Raw genomic sequence first — 18,275 nt, 5'->3', positions numbered from 1 at the left:
GGCTTGGTGACTGCAGAGGGCAAAGCGCTCTCCTGTGGGAGGAGGGTGTTCGCTGAGGTGAGGTGGCCCCATTATCAGACCACACGAGCATGTCTGTGATTGTCCCTCACAGGTTTGCTGGCTGACCCAAGCACGCCCATTCCTGACCCCTTGGAAGCATTCAAATTGTTGTCCGCATGATCACTGACCCTACGAGACCCCCAAATCACCATCTCTGCAGAGCGTAACCCCACACTTACGGGATTTCCACTATACATTTCAATAACTCAGCCCCCAAGGTTCTGTCCAAACTCCCACTCAGAGCCCCCATCCCTGGTGCCCACAGCTCCCACATCTCTGAACCGTTCAGATCCTGGATTCTAGTCTTGCCTTCTGCAGAGCCCCCGCAAGGCCCACAGGCCTGACCCCACAATGCCGGCTGCACTTTTCCCAGGCCCCCCCGTGGGCGTGCTCTGTGGGCCTTTGCTGGGCTCGTGTCTTCCGCCTCCTGTGGCCTCTGAAACAGTCATCACACGCTCTGATCCCACAGTGAACACGACACCCTCACACACAAACCCTAACACGAGCATGTGCACACACGAGATCTGATGACACGTGTCTGTTCTGACAGTCACGTGTACACCTTCCACACTGACCACACTCAACAGACAGATAATGGCCAACCCCTCAAAGGCAGACAAACCAGGGGAACAACTGTGCAGATCTTGGGAAGATACCCCCGGCCACACAGACAGGCGGTCTGGCTGCACGTGTGTCTGGATCTTGAGGCATTTCACACTTGGGCATGGACGCGAACCCCTGGGGCTTGGAGGGGAGAGGCTCGAGACACAGGGACAGATGCGAGCTGACCTCCCTCAGAGCCCGGCAACCTCCTTCTTGGCAGAGAGTAGAAGAGACCAGTGGATCCTCTTACTAGGCGTTTGATACGGACACGCCAGCAAGAAGAGTAATGGGCACAATGCAGAAAGGGGCGCCTGGATGTCTCTGTGGGTGAAGGCAGAGTCCAGATGATCCGTTAGAGGCTTTTTCCTCAGAACAGACCTGTTGCTCTTAAAACGTGGACATACGTGTTTTGTACATAAAAATATTAAAGCACTCTTTGCTTGAAAATACGTGAAGTAAAAGGATGTCAGTTCCTGCCAGGAGTGAGAGGACTTTGTGGGTCCAGCCCCTAGAGAGCGACCGCAAAGCCTGGTTAAAATACACAGAACTTGGAGAACGTGGTTATGTCGATGCTTGAACAGGTGTTTGACGTCCAGGGCAGGAGCATCGTCTCGTCCTCCCCGGGGTTTTGACCAGGGCAAGCGGAAAATCAGCAGGAGGGAGAACGGAGTCCCAGGAGAGGAGGGCAGCCTTTCCGGGCTTCGTGGGAATAAGGTGGAATGTGGTGCGAGCAAGATATCGGGGCTTCTGCTTCCTGGTGAGACACGGTGAGTAGAGGTGAGATGACAGTAGGAAATACTCCCTTAAAGGGTGTATTTATGGAAGTTGAGAGAGTTGTGGGGCCAGAAAGGATTCCCGGAACTGAGGTACCACACAGGAGGAAGCGCACGTGGGGGCGGCAGCACCTGCAGGCGTTCCCGCCCGCGCAGGACTGGCTCAGTGCGGACGGGAGGCCGCCAGCCTGCGGCAGAAGGGCTTCGCGAGCGAGTGAAACAGGCTGGTGGGGGGGCACGGCCCCCCGGAACAGGACTGCAGGCTCCGAAGTGGGGGTGGCAAGAGAGGTGGTATAGTACAGCCCCACGATTTTGGGGGGATTGCTTCCAACTGCGGGAAGACATCTGCAGTGACTATTTTAAGATTTTATTTATTTGAGAGAGTAAGAGAGAGCACAAGCAGGGGGAGGAACAGACTCCCCGCCAAGCAACGAGCCCCATGTGGGGCTCGATCCCAGGACCCTGGGAGGATCATGACCTGAGCGGAAGGTAGATGCTTAACCCACTGAACCACCCAGGCGCCCCCATTACTTTTGAAGTTTTGATGGCAACACTGACTGTCCTCATAAAGGAAGATAACTGTTGCACCATCAGACTTCACTTGATCTGTTAATAATTTCTGATGATTTTTCATAAAATACCTTCTCCAACATGAATTATCTTATTTTCATAGAAGATTTTATCCTTCTGGTAATTTCGTTTTCACTTATTTCCTGTTTTAGCAGTTACCCTACACGAAGTTTTCTTGTGGACACCAGTGCAATGTTTAGCCCTACGAGCATGTGTATTTGTTTGATTAAAACACATTTCTGTAGAATTCTTCCAGTATAGTTTTTACATAAACAAGAGCATGTAATTTTCTCATTTCTATTAATATGATTGTTTTAATGAATACTGTAAATCGGAATCACACTCGCATCCTGACATAAAGGTCACTTGATCATGCTACAGTATTTACTAGGCGCAGTGTTTACTTGTATTTTGTGTAATATTTCCACATTTCTTTGCAGTGTCATGTTTGTCTGGCATGTACTTTATGGGCCAGTTTATGGCAAAGTCTATTCTCAACCTTGTATACACTATAAAAAGCGTTGGGAAAGACTGACTACAGCAATACTTGCAAACAGGTGAAGTGAATTGCTTTTTCAGTTAGTTCATTAGCAGCGAGAGGCTCTCTCTTGGACTCTGTGAACTTTGTGGTGTGTGTGTTCCCTTCTATTAATTGCTCTGTTTCTTTGACATAGAACACAAATTCATCCTTTTACTATTCTGGAGTAAGAACAATAAATCCAAGATGAATCTTTTTCTTTTAAAAGATTTTATTTGAGACAGCACAATCAGTGGGGCGGGGGAGAGGGAGAAGCAGGGAGCCTGACCTAGGACTCGATCCCAGGACCCCAGGGTCATGACCTGAGCCAAAGGCAGATGCTCCACCGACTGAGCCCCCCAGGTGCCCATGACATTAAGTTCTCGTGTACATTCTTAACTCTTGACACATTCTCCTAGTGTTCTTCATGGGATCCCATTTCTCCATTCATCATTAATGATGGTGCCACTTGGAAATTTGGATTTCAGCATCAGAACCCGCCGGCAAGGGCAGCATTTTCTGGAACGTGTGTGCTTCTCTTCACCTGAGTCTTGCGATGAGGTCCTCCCCAGATGGTTTTGCTGAGATCCCCTTGTGGGGAGAGAAGGGGAAACCTGGAAAGCGTATTTCCAGCTCTGACAGTGCTCAGGGCCCTCCTACCCCTCGTGCTTCTCACTCTCCTTCCAGCCCAAAGGTCTATGAAAATGTCATTACCTGCTGTTGGGGTTTCCTCAACAGCGAGCCCAGGCCAACTTTCGTGTTCGTTCTATCTGTCCAGCGATCCGCGGGACGGGAGTCCAGCAAAGGGAGAACTTCTATGGCCAAGGTTCTTGCTTGTGCCGCCACAGTACGTGACTCGTTCTTGACTCGTTCTTGACTCACGTTCTCGTTCTTGACTTGATGCTTTGCTGCTCTGACACCTGGCACCTCAGACCTCTCTCCCCCGGTCGGCTGAGCTCCTGCCGTGGGCTACCTGGGCATACTGGGGAACGGTGACGTGGGCTCCGTGGTGGGGCTGTCAAAAGGGGCGACGAACCCTGTGGGTTGGCCCCCAGCAGACACAAGGGATGGAGACTCTGAGGACCCGGCAAGAACCCCCAGCAGAGGGATCAGGAATATGCAGTGACAGACACTGGTTGTGGGCACAGGGTTTGGACAGCGGAAGATATGGCATGGTGATCCTGGAGAGCACACACGGCGGCCAGGCGCAGGAGGTGAGAAGACAAGAAGGAGGACGTGGGACCCAAGTAGATCAGCACTTAGGGGCAAATTTATAGACTTACCTGGACATCTGTGAATAGAAGGACTGAAATCAGTCACCTCTGTGTCCTTCTCAGGAACTAAAAAAGGACACAAATGCTGGAAGCAGATGGAAGGAAGAAAATAATAAAGAGGATAAGATGATGACATAGAAAAAGACAATATAAAAATCGACCCAGGGAAACATTGTTATCGATGATGATACCAGTAGTAAACATGCTGAGGAACAGAAACGGAGAGTCAGCTGGAGGCCCGAGGCTGGGTGGTGGAGACACCCTGTGGAGCCTGCAGACTCGGGTCAGATGCTGATGAAGCCTCGTGACACATGCAGGACACGTTCTGCCCAACACCTCCCGTGGCCCACTGCCTCTTCCCAGGCCTCAAGCCCATAGCCCCCATGTAACCGTGCTGTGAGAAGGTACATGCTTGCCAAGTTCCAGATCTCAGGGAAAGCATTCTTTTTTCTTTTCACCATTAGGTGTCCTTTTAGCTTGAGATTTGTTTTGTAGATGCACTTTTCAGATTAAAGGAATTCCCCTCCCTTCCTGGCCCATGTGGAGTGTGCACCATGCCTGGATGCTGAAATGCGCCCCAGGCTTCTCTCACTTCTTGAGAGGGTCATACTGATTTTCACTGTGTGTTAATGTGGTGAATCACCGTCATTTGAAAAGTACTGATTCAACTTCAACAAAGCAGGAAAGAATGTCTAATGGAAAAAAGACAGCCTCTTCAACAAATGGTGTTGGGAAAACTGGACAGCCACATGCAGAAAAATGAAAGTGGACCATTCTCGTACACCGCACACGAAAATAGACTCAGAATGGATGAAGGACCTCAATGTGAGAAAGGAATCCATCCAAATCCTTGAGGAGAACACAGGCAGCAACCTCTTCGACCTCAGCCACAGCAACTTCTTCCTAGGAACATCACCAAAGGCAAGGGAAGCAAGGGCAAAAATGAACTATTGGGACTTCATCAAGATCAAAAGCTTTTGCACAGCAAAGGAAACAGTCAACAAAACCAAAAGACAATGGACAGAATGGGAGAAGATATTTGCAAACGACATGTCAGATAAAGGGCTAGTATCCAAAATCTATAAAGAGCTTAGCAAACTCAACACCCAAAGAACAAATAATCCAATCAAGAAATGGGCAGAAGACATGAACAGACATTTCTGCAAAGAAGACATCCAGATGGCCAACAGACACATGAAAAAATGCTCCCCATCACTTGGCATCAGGGAAATACAAATCAAAACCACAATGAGATACCACCTCACACCGGTCAGAATGGCTAAAATTACAAGTCAGGAAATGACAGATGCTGGCGAGGATGCGGAGAAAGGGGAACCCTCCTACACTGCCGGTGGGAATGCAAGCAGGTGCGGCCACTCTGGAAACAGCATGGAGGCTCCTCAAAAAGTTGAAAATAGAGCTACCCCATGACCCAGAAATGCACTACTGGGTATTCACCCTAAAGATACAAATGTAGTGATCCGAAGGGGCACGTGCACCTGAATGTTTATAGCAGCAATATCCACGATAGCCAAACTATGGAAAGAACCTAGATGTCCATCAACAGAAGAATGGATAAAGAATATGTGTTACATATATACAATGGAATACTATGCAGCCATCAAAAGAAATGAAATCTTGCCATTTGCAACGACATGGATGGAACTAGAGGGTATTATGCTGAGCGAAATAAGTCAATCAGAGAAAGACAATTATCATATGATCTCCCTGATATGAGGAAGTTGAGAGGCAATGTGGGAGGTTTGGGGGGTAGGGAAGGAAAAAATGAAACAAGATGGGGTTGGGAGACAAACCATAAGACTCTTAACCTCACAAAACAAACAGGGTTGCTGGGGGGAGGGGGTCAGGCTGGGTGATGGACATTGGGGAAGGTATGTGCTATGGTGAGTGCTGTGAAATGTGTAAGCCTGACGATTCACAGACCTGTACCCCTGGGGCTAATAATACATTACATGTTAATAAAAAATAAAAAATTTTTAAAAAGTATTGATTCAAAAAAGAAGTACTGATTGATCCTTTCATTCATGGGAGGATCTCTACCTTGTTTTAATGTCTTACCCTTTTCGTATATTGTTGAACGTTTTTGCTTGTTTGTGTGTGGGTATGTGTGTATATATAATGTATGTACACATAATATACCTTTACATTTTTAAAAAAAGATTTTATGTATTTGAGAGAGAGAGAGAGAGAGAGAGAGCATGAGAGGGGAGAAGGTCAGAGGGAGAAGCAGACTGCTGATGGAGCCGGGAGCCCGATGCGGGACCCGATTCTGGGACTCTGGGATCATGACCTGAGCCGAAGGCAGTCGCCCAACCAACTGAGCCACCCAGGTGCCCTGCCTTTACATTTCAACATTTTTTTTTAAAACATATTAACCTTTAAAATAAAATCTTTAATTTTTTCAGCTTTACTGTGGTATAATTAACATTGCAGTAGAATATACTTAAATTATAGAACATGATAATTTGATATACATGTGCATACATATACATAGTGGGGGATTCCCACAGTCAAGTTAGCTAACACATACATCACCAGTTGGAAATCCAAGTATACCTTCGGACTTCCCCCAAAACCAAGCTACAAATAGGCTATCGTTGCCCGGAAGCCTTACCGATAACGTAGTCAGTCATCACATATTTATACCTTCTATGTGTTACACACTGTATTTTTACAGCAAAGTAAGCCAGAGAAAAGAAATTATTGACATTAAGAAAACTGAAGGAAAAGATATTTACAGTGTTACTGTATGGACAACGAGGCATGTGTAAGTGTCCTGTGCAACTCGTGTGTACATACATACAATTCGTGTGCGTGTGCATGTTCGTGTGGTGTCTTCTCCCACAGCACCTAGTCAGGCCCACGCTTGTCTACACACCCAAGGAACATCGACCCTGGACCCTCTTCTCACAAGTCAGCTGCTGGAAAAGAAGCCCACCGTGAGACCCACGTGCCCTACGAGGTCTCCCATTAGAAGGGAGTGTCACCTCACCCCACAGACAGGTCAGATCAGAGGTGGCTGTCCTGCATCCAAGCCGTCCGGCTGGGACCCCGCACTCATCGTCACCTGCCTGGCAGATGGGCCTGAACGCTGCCCCCGTGGTGCTCCCTAGACTCATGACCTGAGCCTTGTCCTAATCCCTCAGGCCCAAATCAAGTGTCATAATATGAACTCAAATATGAACTCAAAGCTGAACTCACACACTGCCACGTGGACTCAGTCCGGGCTCAGGACTCCAAGCTCAGCCTCCAGGCATCAGGCAAGAGCTCTGACAGGTGCCCATCCAGGCCCAGACACAGTCCCTTCCAGATCACCCAGTAGAGGGCACACACTGGATTTGGAGCCTGTCCAGACTCTCCAGTTTCTGTGCATCGCAACTGGACTTGGACCCGAAGCAGCCCCGTGGGACAGGAGGACGCCAGCCGCTGTGCTGGGCACTGAGCTCACCGAGTGCCGTCTGTGCCCGCCCCGGCCCTCGCCCTTCAGCTCCCGGCTGTGTTGTGGGCCACCCCTCGGAATGGTTGCCCCACATCAGACGGTGCGGGATGGGGCTCCGGTCCCACGGCGGCTCCGGTTCCCTCCTCCACTGCAGAGCCCTCCGTTCCTCCAGACTGTCCCTCTGTCCCCTTGAGTGATGACCCCGTGCGGGAGGTGAGCTCACCCTTCGCTCTCAAGGGACGTGGAGGTGACTGTTGCATCCACACAGGGAGAGGCAGGGAGCTGCTGTCCCAGGTCCAGAGTGTCCCGGCTCCGGCCTGTGTGCCCATGGGGGAGTCCCCGATGGTGCATGAGGCACATGTGCACCCACCGCCTGTTTAGTTATGTAAATGTAAACTGTATTTAACCTGGAACTTATTAAACTGGCATATAAACTATTTTTAAATTAATGACTTTTATTAAAAATGAGTCAAATTGTGTGAGTAGGTTTTAAATTACAATGTAAATAGAATACTACAAAATTAACCTGCATTTGGTCTGCGAATAATTAAATTTAAAAAAAAACATTTATTTTTTTTAAGATTTTATTTATTTATTTATTTGGCAGAGAGAGAGAGATCACAAGTAGGCAAGAGAGGGAGAGAGAAGGAAGCAGGCTCCCCGCCAAGCAGAGAGCCCGATGCAGGGCTCGATCCCAAGACCCTGAGATCATGACCTGAGCCAAAGGCAGACGCGTCAACCACTGGGCCACCCAGGAGTCCTTAACTAATTTTTGAAAGACTTATTTACAGGGGTGCCTGGGTGGCTCAGTCAATGAAGCATCTGGCTTCAACTCAGGTCATGATCTCAGGATCCTGGGATCGAGGCTGACATTGGGCTCCCTGTTCAGCAGGGAGCCTGCTTCTCCCTCTCCCTCTGCCTCTCCCCCTGCTCGTGATTGGTCTCTCTCTCTTTCTCTGTTAAACAAATAAAATCTTTAAAATAAATAAATACATACATACATAAAATTATTTCAAAAATTTAAAAAAGATTTTATTATTTATTTGACAGAGATCACAAGTAGGCAGAGAGGCAGGCAGAGAGAGAGGGGGGAAGCAGGCTCCCCGCTGAGCAGAGAGCCCGATGTGGGGCTTGATCCCAGGAGCCTGAGATCATGACCTGAGCCGAAGGCAGAGGCTTAACCCACTGAGCCACCCAGGCGCCCAAATTATTTCAATATTAATAAAATTCTCCCAAATGTGATATATAGGTATGTTAACTTTTAAGCACTGACGAACATTTTGTAAATCAGTTTTATTCATCAAGATTTATTTATCTGCGGGGGTGCCTGGGTGGCTCAGTGGGTTAAGCCGCTGCCTTTGGCTCAGGTCATGATCTCAGGGTCCTGGGATCGAGTCCCGCATCAGGCTCTCTGCTCAGCAGGGAGCCTGCTTCTCTCTCTCTCTCTGCCTGCCTCTCTGCCTACTTGTGATCTCTCTCTGTCAAATAAATAAATAAATAAAATCTTAAAAAAAAAAAAAAGATTTATTTATCTGGGATGACTGGATGGCTCAGTCTGTTAAGCGGCTGCCTTTGGCTCAGGTCATGATCCTAATGTCCTGGGATCGAGTCCCGCATCAGGCTCCTTGCTCCAAGAGGTGCCTGCTTCTCCCTCTGCCTCTGCCTGCCTGTGCTCTCTCTCTCACTCTAACAAATAAAATCTTAAAAAAAAAAAGATTTATTTATTTGGGAATAAAAGGGAGCTTGGTAGGGCCTGTGCCTAATTAAAAACACAACCTCTGAGGCAGAATTCAGCCCCAGTGCATCAGGATATGCACAGAAACAACATTCTGGAGCGAACCTTGTGTATTAAATTCTGGAAGGCCCTGCACCCACACAGAGTTCTCTGTTTTCTCATACTGGAAGCAGTTGTTCAGGTTTTCTTTATTTTTGTAGCAGGTGTTGAGTTTTAAAACATTTTTGATGTCTATGCTCAATGCCCAAGATGCCGGCTCTGTGTTGTCACCGTCGTGGACTGTCTGACTTGTGCATGCGTGCGCCCAAGGGTTGACATGGGGTCCACATGGTGGGAATGGGCAGCAGCATTTGAGAACCATGGAGCTGGAGATGAGATCACCGTGCCTCACGCCGTCTACATCTTCTAACTTCGGAAAAATGGCAACTATCACCTGGAACGATGGTCCGGCTCTGGGTGGGGGGGGGGTTCCTTTGGAAGAGCATGTAGCTACTCCTCCCTCCCTGTCTACACTCGCCTTACTGGTGCTTCCTTCTGTCGATGGGATTTCTTCCCTCAAGTGCCGGCTGCCCCCTGCAGAGCAAGGAAAGGTCCACGGCTGGGCCAGTCCCCAGATCTTCCGTGACCCAGGAGATGCCCAGTCTCCATGTTGTTGGGTCACAGGCTGTTTGTACTAGCCCTGGCCTCATGGTCCAAATCCTGCCTCATTCCTCTAGCATGGCTCTGCATTTCTGGCAATACTGAGAGGGTCTGGAGAAGCATAGAAAATCCCTCTCCCTTCAGGAATCTTTTTTTTTTTTTTTAAAGATTTTTTATTTATTTATTTGACAGAGATCACAAGTAGGCAGAGAGGCAGGCAGAGAGAGAGGGGGAAGCAGGCTCCCTGCTGAGCAGAGAGCCCGACTCGGGGCTCGATCCCAGGACCCTGGGACCATGACCCGAGCCGAAGGCAGAGGCCTTAACCCACTGAGCCACCCAGGCGCCCCTCCCTTCTGGAATCTTTTAACAACGAAGGGAGTTAAAGAATTTTAGGCTCAAACATAAACAGCAGTTAGAACATGGGGTTGGGGGCGAGGAGTGGGCTACAGCTTGCTGGACATGCAGACACAGGGAGCAGGTCAGGAGGTGTGAACGCACTGTTAGAGCAGCACCAGCGGTCAGCATCCCTCCAGAACACTTGCAGTCAAGTCGACGACAGTTGTGTGTCTTACACTGCCCAAGGGGTCCCAACAGGAAATCATCATGGAGAATCATTTAGCTAAATGCTGCTGCTTAAACCCTAACATGCTTACAGATGTCCTGGAGAGCCAGGACTCAACACCAGGAAATGATAATTCAAGAAGTTTGGGATGGAACCGTGAAATTCCACCTTTAAAAAAAAAGAAAGATTTTATTTATTCATGAGACAGAGAGGAAGAGGCAGAGGCAGAAGCAGGCTCCCCAGTGAGCAGGGAGCCCCATGTGGGAGTCAGTGCCGGGACCCCGGGATCATGACCTGAGCTGAAAGCAGCTGTCCAACCCACTGAGCCACCCAGGCGTCCCCTGCTTTTTTTTGCATTGCGTTTTAGAGAGGCCACCTCTTCATCCAGGGCATCTGAGTGGCCCTCCCCCGACGGCCGTCTAACCAGTGTGCTGAGGTAGGACTGCATTTCTCCTGAAAAAAGGAACAGCTCTTCAACGGAATGCCTGGAAGTTGTTAAACTGTGATGACAGCAAAGAAAAGCAAGTGACTTACACTTCAGTGCCCAGGCCCTCTTCTTTGTCCACCAGTTTCCACTGGCTCTAACTCCAGGCTCAGAGGCGCGGCCCGGGGACCCCGGCTGGCCCTGGGGGCCCCTGGGAAGCCAGGGGCCCTGAGGCGGAATGTGGGCTGATGCGGGCTGGTGTCCACCGGCGTGTGCCGTGACCTCCATCAAGAGCAACGTGAGCGAAGTGGACTCCAGTCGGAGGCTTTGGGAACACGGACTCCCTGAGCGCCAAGTACCACTCAGACCCGACCTTCCCCTGTCGTCTTCGCGGCAGGTCTGAGCAGACGCGACCTCCGTCCTGGAGGCCTGCGGCGGCCGTTTCTGTCCCTTTGCTTCAGAGAAAGTTAATTTCTACAGTTGAAGTCCGATTTAGTCGACATATTTAAAGATATAAACGTACTTAAAATTTGGGGAAACCGGTGTTACTTACGGGAACGTCAGAAGAGGAACCACACTGGACGGAATGTACACGGCGGGAGCGGCGCCGGGACGGCCCAGGCGGCCAAGCGCGGGCCCGGCCCCCAGCCCAGCCCCCAGCCCAGCCCCGCTCTCAGGCCGCCGGACGGCGTGGGGCTCGGGGGGTCTGCGCCCCCGCCCCGGCCCGCCTCCCGCCGCACGCGCAGCCCCTCGGAAAGGGGACGAGGCCGTGTTCATGGTGAAGACATCGACGGCACCACGTGAGGCGGCGGCGGCACAGGCGGGCGGAGGTGGCCCCGCCAGAGCCGTCTGCGGGGACTCCCGCGCGTTTCAAGGAAACGGAAACGTGAGATTTCACATGAAACTGGCGAAGGAACCGGCGAGCCCACTGAGGACGGAACGCGGTCTCTGTTCTCGAAACGGCCGCGGAGGCCCGACGCGCTCACTGCGGACCGCCGCCCCGCCGCCCCCGCCGCCCCGCCGCCCCCGCCGCCCCCGCCGCCCCCGCCGCCCCCGCCGCCCCGCCGCCCCGCCGCCCCCGCCGCCCCGCCGCCCCGCCGCCCCGCCGGCCGCACTCGGAGGTCACCGCGGCGGGTCTGCGCACGACGCCCAAACGGAGAGCAGGAGGCGCGCGCCCGGCCCAGGGCGGCTCGTCCACCCGCGTGCACGCGGGCCAGGAGCGAGTCCGGCCCCGCAGTCTCCCGCGCCGGCCCAGGGCGGCGGCTCCAAGGCCGGACTCGCCGCAGCCCGCCCCGCCCCGCCCGGCCGCCGCCGCCCCGCTCCGCCCCCCGCGGCCCCCCCCCCCCCCGGCCGCCGCCGCCGCCGCCCTCACAGTCCTCTCCCGGCGGCTGGGAAGGAAACACCCGGCGTTTACGGCGTTTACTGCTTCCTGCTGTGACCTGAACGTCCCCGAGAGCCTCGCAGGACCGACGCCGTCCCGCACCCCGCGGCGCACGCGGCCCGGCGGCCGGAAGTGGTGGCGCGGCTCCCCGGCCCCGCCCTCCCCGGGACCCCGCCCTCCCCGGGACCCCGCCCTCCCCGGGACCCCGCCCTCCCCGGGGCCCCGCCCTCCCCGGCCCCGCCCTCCCCGGGACCCCGCCCTCCCCGGCCCCGCCCTCCCCGGGACCCCGCCCTCCCCGGGACCCCGCCCTCCCCGGCCCCGCCCTCCCCGGCCCCGCCCTCCCCGGCCCCGCCCTCCCCGGGACCCCGCCCCCGCGCGGCCCGGAAGCGCCGTCTGGAAGCACCGCCCCCGCCTTCGAGCCGGAGCTTCCGTCGGGTGCGGAGCCGCGCTGCGCGGCCGGGCTGCGGCCCGTCCTGCCCCAGAGCCCGGAGCTGGGAGGGGAGGCCGGCCCTGCCCTGGACACCCCCTGCCCTCCGTCCGGAGGCCCTGCGGGCTGTGCCTGCCAGGCTGTGTTTACGTTCCGCCGGGCAGCGCTTCCCCCGGGGACCGTCCGGATTCCGTCCCTGCGAAGGCGGAGGTGGGCGCGGCGCGGAAACGGGTCCGTGTGCACTTGCGGGAGGAGTGCGGGGGGGTGACGGGTCCGTGTGCACGTGCGGGAGGGGTGCGGGGGGCGGGGAGTGGCTCCGTGTGCACGTGGGGTGGGGTGCAGAGGGGTGACGGGTCCGTGTGCACGTGCGGGAGGGGTGCGTGGGGGGGAGTGGCTGCGTGTGCACGTGGGGTGGGGTGCGGAGGGGTGACGGGTCCGTGTGCACGTGCGGGAGGAGTGCGGGGGGGTGACGGGTCCGTGTGCACGTGCGGGAGGGGTGCGGGGGGCGGGGAGTGGCTCCGTGTGCACGTGGGGTGGGGTGCAGAGGGGTGACGGGTCCGTGTGCACGTGCGGGAGGGGTGCGTGGGGGGGAGTGGCTGCGTGTGCACGTGGGGTGGGGTGCGGAGGGGTGACGGGTCCGTGTGCACGTGCGGGAGGTGTGCGGGGGGCGGGGAGTGGCTCCGTGTGCACGTGGGGTGGGGTGCAGAGGGGTGACTGGTCCGTGTGCACGTGCGGGAGGGGTGCGGGGGGGGGAGTGGCTCCGTGTGCACGTGGGGTGGGGTGCAGAGGGGTGACGGGTCCGTGTGCACGTGCGGGAGGGGTGCGGGGGGGGAGTGGCTGCGTGTGCACGTGGGGTGGGGTGCAGAGGGGTGACGGGTCCGTGTGCACGTGCGGGAGGGGTGCGTGGGGGGGAGTGGCTGCGTGTGCACGTGGGGTGGGGTGCGGAGGGGTGACGGGTCCGTGTGCACGTGCGGGAGGCGTGCGGGGGGCGGGGAGTGGCTCCGTGTGCACGTGGGGTGGGGTGCGGAGGGGTGACGGGTCCGTGTGCACGTGCGGGAGGCGTGCGGGGGGCGGGGAGTGGCTCCGTGTGCACGTGGGGTGAGGTGCAGAGGAAGCGCAGAGAGGGACAGCGACCTGGAGAAGCAGCAGGAGGACAGACAGAAGGGGGCTCAGCACACAGGTGGAGGAGGGGCAGGCGACAGAAGGGTAGACACCGGAGTCCTCATCGTTTGTGTTTAATCTTCTACCTGTATAGTGTCGTACTCGGGTTATGAAGACTCAGTAGTTTTCTACTCTTTGCTGTATTCTGAAAATATTCTTTGGAACTTAATAATTTTCCATGTTTCACTGTACATTTGTTAAGGATAGTTTTTTGTTGTTTTACTTTGGGAGCAGCAAAGTTTGGTTTAACTAGTTTGTGTAATAATAAATTTTCTTTATGTGATCTTTTAACTTTGTGGGCTGTAAACTCAAGTTTCTGACTACATATGTGCTCCCTTTATCCCTTCTCAGTGAACGTTCAGGGATGGGCTGAATGATAACTGATGTTTTGTGGGAACAAAGCCCATGATGACGAACACACCACATAGAGCTCTTCACGTGCGTGGCCATCCTTCATGGTTTCCAGTACTGGCAGCTGGTTCTTAACTTCCTGTTTTATGAGACTCTAACGTGTTTGAGAAAAGAGCACTGCTTGAGATCATTATGACGAAAACCATGATAGAGAAGTTGCTCAGGAGTATGAGATCTGGCCTGGGATCTTTGCAGGTAGGGTGGGAAGGGGAAGCCTGTCCCCGTGAGGGTGCTGGTGGTTGCAGCGTGCCGGCTTCTGCTGACCTCCGTGCCTGTCCCCACACACGAACGGGGTTCCAGGGTGGTGGGCAGGTGAGGACCAAGACTGTTTACACTAAGCACAGAGCATAGGTGTCTCTTCCAAGGAGAGGGGCACCCAGCGATGTGTCGTGAGCTTGGGGAAGGAAAAGAAAAATGCGGAGGGAGTTAAGGAACCAGGAGTGGGTGGGACACTGGGAAGCTCCTGGGCAGGAGAAACGAGTCTCTGCCCACCTTCCCTGGACATCAGTGCTCCGCAGGCACTAGCAGCGTCTTCAGCGTCTGATTTCAGTCACGTACCCACTGCTGCCAAGTGACGTGTGGGTTTCACTAGGATAGGAAGACTTTCTGAAGAAACAGAAAAACCGAACTCTGGGTCTCCATGTTGAAGTTTATTGTCACTGTGACTTCTGAAGTAAAGATTCACGGCAGCCGAACTCCGCTTCAAAGGGTGAAAAAACACTGCATCGATACTGTAAAAGTCTATCAGGAACCGAAAGAAGAAAAGGGAGATCCGCGCACAGATGAGGGCAGGAGTAAGCAGTAAAGGAGAACAAGGCCGAGTCCGAGTCACATCTACTCGGGGGACTTAGAACATCCAGCCTCGGCGGCTGGCGAAGCCCCGTGGAGACAGCCCGGCCGCAGTCCCGAAGGAGAGGCCTGGGCAGAGCGTCCTCCCCTCAGGAGGGGCTTCCCACTGAGCATCCCCACAGGGGCCATAGTTCTAGGGCAGATGACGGGGTCTGCAGTTCAACGTTTGTCTGCCTCCGCGCAGTTTGGAGTGAGCTGCGTTTCGTGTTACCGCGTCTCTGCCTCTTCCGGGAGCCCGGGCTGTGTGTTTGCCTCCGTCCCGGAGTCCGTTCCGGGGGCCCGGCCCAGCCTGGAGCAGGAGGGGATGGGAGGCAAGACTTCCAGCTCTTGGCGTCCAGACCGGAAGGGCCCGTTCTGACCTGGAGGCCAGCCGAGGGCCACTGACCAGGCTCCCGAGGTCACTCATGCTGCACGAGTCTCACACACAACACTGTTGAGCCTGCCTGTGTTCGTGCGGGTTGGGGTGGAAGGTTATGCGGGACAAATCCCAGAAACCTCCAGCCACACGGTACAGTGCTGGAGTTTCTGTGGGTGGTGTCCCCATGTTTCAGTAGAAAGAGGACCCCTGATGTGTACGGCTGTGGCACAGGAAGGTATGTTGATCCCAAGCTCTGAAAGGCATAGTCTCAACACTCAGGAGCGAGTTGCCTTGGAAGGAAGCTCAGACAGGGAGATGAGCAGGAGTCAGGAATCCCTCTTCCTTAGAAGAAGAGTTACTCTGTTGATTGTTATGTCCTCTCCCTCCTGAAATGCGATTTTAGACTGACTGATGTTCAGCTCTCAAGTATCCGACCTAACACGTGCTCACTGGCACTCACGGTGTTTTCTGAGCCTTCTTCTATCTCTAGATAGATCCCATCTATGAACCACTGACATCAAACCTGTGAAGCATTTCCATTTGGGGTTGAGTCGTTGGACTTCATGTGCAGGTGGGGACTGGAGATGGGGTGAGTACTGCGGTTTCAGTGAGGTAGGGTAGCAGGGATTTCCTGGGGACCAAAGCAGGATGCCCTGTCAACTTGCTCTGAGTAAGGACTAGTTAATGTGCAGGAATCACTGGAAAATCCTGGAAAATAAGATTGGTAGTAGAAAATTTGATCTCCCTGACTTCGTAATGCATTCCAGCCCTACAAAGTGAGCCTGTGTGGATCTGGCCTCAAAATATTAGTTACTTGGGGGCGCCTGGGTGGCTCAGCGGGTTAAGCCTCTGCCTTCAGCTCAGGTCATTATCTCAGGGTCCTGGGATCGAGCCCCACAGCGGGCTCTCTGCTCAGCAGGGAGCCTGCTTCCCCCCCAACCCCGCCCCACCTGCCTCTCTGCCTACTTGTGATCTCTCTCAGTCAAATAAATAAATAAAAATCTTAAAAAAAAATAAAAATGAGATTAGGGGTGTCTGGGTGGTTCATTCAGTGATCTCAGGGTCCTGGGATCGAGCCCCACAGTGGGCTCTCTGCTCAGCAGGGAGCCTGCTTCCCCCCCACTCTGCCTGCCTCTCTGCCTACTTGTGATCTGTCAAATAAATAAATAAAAATCTTAAAAAAAATTATTTACTTGGAATAAAGTGGGAGAATGTAGAAATCTACATGATGGGGTGGGTTTTATTCTACAATTGCTCTTTAAAAATGAGATTAAGGGGGCGCCTGGGTGGCTCAGTGGGTTAAAGCCTCTGCCTTCAGCTCGGGTCATGGTCTCAGGGTCCTGGGATCGAGCCCCATGTCGGGCTCTCTGCTCAGCAGGGAGCCTGCTTCCCCCCCTCTCTCTGCCTACTTGTGATCTGTCAAATAAATAAATAAAATCTTAAAAAAAATAAAAATGAGATTAGGGGTGTCTGGGTGGTTCATTCAGTGATCTCAGGGTCCTGGGATCGAGGCCCGCATTGGGCTCCTTACTTTGTGGGGAATCTGCTTCTCCTTCTCCCTTTCCCACTCTCCCTGCTTGTGCTCTCTCTCTCTCTCCCCCCAATTTTTAAAAGATTTTATTTATTTAACAGAGATCACAAGTGGGCAGAGAGGCAGGTAGAGAGTGGGGTGGGGCAAGCAGGGTCCCTGCTGAGCAGAGAACCCGATGGGGGCTCGATCCCAGGACCCTGAGATCATGACCTGAGGTGAAGGCAATGCCCAACGACGGAGCCCCGCAGGCGCCCCTGTATGTGTCTTTAAAGCTGAAGCGCGTCTTCTGATGGTGCTGTTTGTTTGGGTATTGCTTTTAGTGCAGCTATCCACTCTGCCTCTCTATTACAGAATTTAGTCCACTCACGCCTTTGGTAACTGCTGCAGACAGGTTTACTGATGCCATCTCATTTGTTCTCTTCCAGATGTCCTGCAGTGTTCGTGATGCTGTCTGTGGGTGCTGATGGTTTTCTGTAGTGCTGTGCTTTGATCCTGTCTTTTTATCTTCTGTGTGTCGACTATTGCTCTGTGGTCACCGGAGACTTCCATAAAACATCTAGATGTGACAGTCTAATGTAAGCTGGTAAACAACTTTACTCCCCTTATGTTTTACATTTTTGATGTTTTTCACGTTGTCTTTTAAAAATTATGGTAGCTATAGTTATTCTCAGTACTTTTCTCTCTTAACCTCGTTGCTAGAAGTAAGTGGTTAATGTATCACCATAAAATACGATTGCAGTATTCTGAATTTAGCTATATAACTACATTAAATGCTTATTTTGTTATTTTTAAAAAAGATTTTAGTTATTTGTCCGAGAGAGTGAGAGTGAGCACGAGCAGGCAGAGAGGCACAGGCAGAGGGAGAGTAAGAAACAGACTCCTCGCTGAGCGGAGAGCCCGATGCGGGGCTCCATCCCAGGATCCTGGGATCATGACCTGAGCTGAAGGCAGGTACTTAACCGACAGAGCCTCCCGGGCACACCTATGTTCTTTCAAATCTTGTATCTGCTGTATTCGTTTCTCATACCTTTTCTATGTGTGGTCCTGCTCCGAACTCAGGTCTCCTCTTGGGGGGTGTGGAATTCCCGACTGTAGACCTTCTGTTAATACTGCAGAGCTGGGCCAGGTGCTGACAGCCTTCTTTTTGCTTTCCCTAGTGTGCTGCCAAGTGCTTCTGTTTGACTCCCGGTCCTACAGAGCGGGGCCAGTGCTGTCTGCACGCTCTAGCCAGCTGCAAGGCCTGTCTGGATGCAGTCGGGAGTGCACTCAGGGAGCTGAGCGCCAGGTTTGGAGATGTGTGGGTGATGTGCACTGAGCACTGGGGGGTCCCGAGGGGCCATGTCATGCCTGGCAGCTCATGGATAGGGTTCGCAGTAGTCTGTCCTGGAGTTAGTAGGATCCACGTCTTTGATGCCCCCTAAGACCTCCACGTGCTCTTCTCACGGGATTCCCAGCCCCAGGTTATGCAGCTCAGCCCGGTATTGTAGGGAGTGCAGAGAAGACCTGGGTTTCTTTGGCTCGAGGTCACTCACTCAGATGC

The sequence above is a fragment of the Martes martes genome (assembly GCF_963455335.1).
Source record: "Martes martes genome assembly, chromosome: 2".
Classification (NCBI taxonomy): domain Eukaryota; kingdom Metazoa; phylum Chordata; class Mammalia; order Carnivora; family Mustelidae; genus Martes; species Martes martes.
This window is presented reverse-complemented; position numbering follows the sequence as displayed.